Genomic DNA, 3,549 nt, shown 5'->3' with positions numbered 1-3,549 from the left:
CATGCATTGGAGAAGGAAATGGCAACCCACTCCAGTGTTCTTGCCTGGAGAATCCCAGGGATGGTGGGGCCTGGTGGGCTGCCGTCTATGGGGTTGCACGGAGTCGGACACGACTGAATCGACTTAGCAGTAGCAGCAACATAGCCCATTAACAATGCTGTGATCGTTCCAGGTGAACAGCAAAGAGACAAAGGCATACATATACATGTATCCATTCTCCCCCAAACTCCCCTCCCCTCCAGGCTGCCCCATAGCCTTCAGCAGAGTGAGAGGATGTGTTTTGTGCTGAGTTTCTGTGTGGCAGGGTCCTGGAGGGGCTGCTTCCCTGAGGCTCCCCAGCAGTCAGGACCCCTGATGGGGCTGCTCCTCCCACGTCGCTCTCCCTTCTCGCCTTGTCCCAGCTCTTCTTGCTTGTTTACATTTTTAATGTAAACTTTAGAATCAGCTTGTCTAGGTCCAGGGGAAAAAAAGATGCCTCTGGGTATCTTTATTTGGATCCTGTTAGATTTGTAAGCTGCCTTCGGAAGAACTGACATCTTTATGACGTTGAGCCTTCCTGTCCAAGGACACAGTGTGTCTCCAGTTTCATGTCCCCTGGGAAAGTTTCAGTTTTCCTCTTGGAGGTTTTGTACATTTCTTGTCCTATTTATTCCCAGATATTAATATTTCATCTGTTTTGTGGATAATTTTTTTTTGTCTTTACATGTGCTAAGTTGCTTCCGTCATGTCTGAGAGGAGCCCACCAGGCTCCTCTGTCCACGGGATTCTCCAGGCAAGAATACTGGAGTGGGTTGCCATGCCCTCCTCCAGGGGATCTTCTGACCCAGGGATGGAACCTGCATTTCTTATGTCTCCTGCATTGCCACGTGGGTTCTTTACCACTAGCGCCACCTGGAAAGCCCATTTTATTTTTTTACTGTCTTTTTTTTTTTAACTTTTTATTTGTTTTTATTTTGGCTGCACTGCATGGCTTGCAGGAGCTCATTAGTTCCCTGACCAGGGCTGGAACTCGGGTCTCTGCAGTGAAAACAAATCCTAGGCCAGCAGGGAACTCCCTGTGTTTCATTGATTTTTTTTTTTTTTAAGATGAGGAAGCAGGAGAGAGCACAAGAAAGGCTCTCTTTTTCTCTTTTTTTAATATTTATATATTTCTCGGACTGTGCTGGGTCTTAGGGGTGGCTCGTAGGGTCTTTCAGTTGTGGCATGTGGAATCTAGTTCCCTGACCAAGGATGGAACCCAGGCCCCTTGCATTGGGAGCACAGAGTCTTAGCCACTGGACCTCTGGGGAAGTCCCTTAGTGATACTTTAAATCAGCCATCTTTTCCCTGGTCTTTTCATCTCACTGGTGTTTGTTTACATATGGGAAGGTATCGATTTCTCTAGACAAATGTTGATCTCATTTCCCTACTGAATTATTGGCTGGTTTGAAGTTTCTATCCTAAAGGAAATCAGTCCTGAATGTTCTTTAGAAGGACTGTTGCTGAAGCTGAAACTCCAATACTTTGGCCACCTGACGTGAAGAACTGACTCATTTGAAAAGACCCTGATGCTGGGAAAGATTGAAGGTGGGAGAAGAAGGAGACAACAGAAAATGAGATGGTTGGATGGCATCACTGACTCAATGGACGAGTTTGAGTAAACTCTGGGGCTGGTGATGGACAGGGAGGCCTGGCGTGCTGCAGTCCATGAGGTCGCAAAGAGTTGGACACGACTGAGCAACTGAACTGAACTGAAGTTGTTTGGCAGTTGATCTCACACACAGTGCTGTGTTTAAATCTCCCATTTAAACCCCTCAAGCAGGCAAGCTCCAAGAAGGCTTTTCCATTGCTTCCAGAGCTCCCTGCACCAAAACCAAGCAGACAAAATTAGCTTAGGGAGCAAATACTGAAGCTAAGAGTTGGAGGGGACTTCCCTGGTCATGCGGCCTTCTCTTGTGACCCAGCTGGTAAAGAATCTGCCTGCAGTGCGGGAGACCTGAGTTTGATCCCTGGGTTGGGAAGATCCCCTGGAGAAGGGAATGGCTACCCACTGCAGTATTCTGGCCTGGAGAATTCCATGGACTGTATAGTCCATGGGGTCTCAAAGAGTCAGATACGACTGAGCGACTTTCACTTCACTTCACTTCCCTGGTGGTCCGGTGGCTAAGACTGCATTCTCAATGCAGGGAGACTGGGTTTGGATTCCTGGTCGGGGAACTAGACTCCACATGCCACAAGTAAGAGCCTGAAAGCCACAATTAAAGATACCATGTGCCAAAATGAAGATGGAAGATCCCATGTGCTGCAGCTAAGACTCGGCACAGTCAAATAAATAAATGTTAAAACAAAAAACATAAAAAAGAGCTGAAGGTGCTCTCTTAGATGAGATGCTTTACGACTCCTATAATGAAATTTGTTTAAATCTGCTCAAACATCTTGTGTGAACACAATTCAAAATATTTAGTTCTGAACAAAGGATATAAGTCCTTTTGTAAACACTTCCTGACCATAAAGTTGCTCTTTTCAACACTCTGGGAACCTGAGAAAACTAACCCACAGGGAGCGTTTATGTTTCTCGGGACAAAATGTCACATTTGTCAGGATGGCTATTAAAAATGCAAAAAACAACAAGTACCAATGAGAAGGCAGAGAAAAGGAAGCTTGTACACTGTTGGTGGGAACGTAAATTGGTGCGGCTGCTTTGGAAAACAGTATGTAGGTTCCTCAAGAAGTTAAAAATAGCCTTCCGGGCAGGTAAAATTCAGCCAGCCATTCAGGGCAATGGACTCTCCATTCTAGAACCACAGCCCAGTTTGTCCATAACCTTGCCGAGAAGCCCTGCCATTGGTCGATGCTGCTGTGACTTAAAGCCCCAACTGGCCATATTTTGAAACAGTTGAGCAGGTTCCTCCAACTCCTGCTGAGGTCCCTACAGCTAATCAGAGCTTGGAACAAACTGTCCATATTGCTGGAACTGGTAACTGCAAACAGCCCACAGTTAAGGAAGCTCTGCTGAACGGCTTGGTGGCCACTGAGCTGTGGATGTGGTTTTATGTTGGCAAGATCCTGGGCAAGAGTGGCATCATCAACTGTGATGTTTGAAGACCAGTCTTTAATATGTGACTATATCTGCTTTATTGTTTGAGTGTTCCAGAACCACATGGAGCAGACTGGTATTTGAATAAAATAAGACAATGTGAAAGTTGCTCAGTTGGGTCTGACTCTTTGGGACCCCATGGACTGTATAGTCCATGGAACTCTCCAGGCCAGAATACTGCAGTGGGTAGCCTTTCCCTTCTCCAGGGGATCTTCCCAACCCAGGGATTGAACCCAGGTCTCCTGCATTGCAGGCGGATTCTTTACCAGTTGAGCCACAAGGGAAGCCCAACAGACTGGTTCCAGCAGGAAAAGGAGTTCGTCAAGGCTGTATATTGTCACCCTGCTTATTTAACTTATATGCGGAGTACATCATGAGAAACGCTGGGCTGGAAGAAGCACAAGCTGGAATCAAGATTGCTGGGAGAAATATCAATAACCTCAGATATGCAGATGACACCACCCTTATGGCCT

The 3,549-nt window shown here is 46.4% G+C and overlaps 1 pseudogene; it reads left to right on the top strand.

Moving 5' to 3' along the window:
- Positions 1-2,737: 2,737 nt before the first annotated feature.
- On the top strand, positions 2,738-3,161 carry LOC105000546 (annotated as a pseudogene).
- Positions 3,162-3,549: the final 388 nt, after the last annotated feature.

This window comes from Bison bison, unplaced genomic scaffold, assembly GCF_000754665.1.
Source record: "Bison bison bison isolate TAMUID 2011002044 unplaced genomic scaffold, Bison_UMD1.0 scf7180017864371, whole genome shotgun sequence".
NCBI lineage: Eukaryota > Metazoa > Chordata > Mammalia > Artiodactyla > Bovidae > Bison > Bison bison.
Note: the sequence above shows the minus strand (reverse complement) of the source record. Positions and strands in the feature narration are given on the sequence as shown.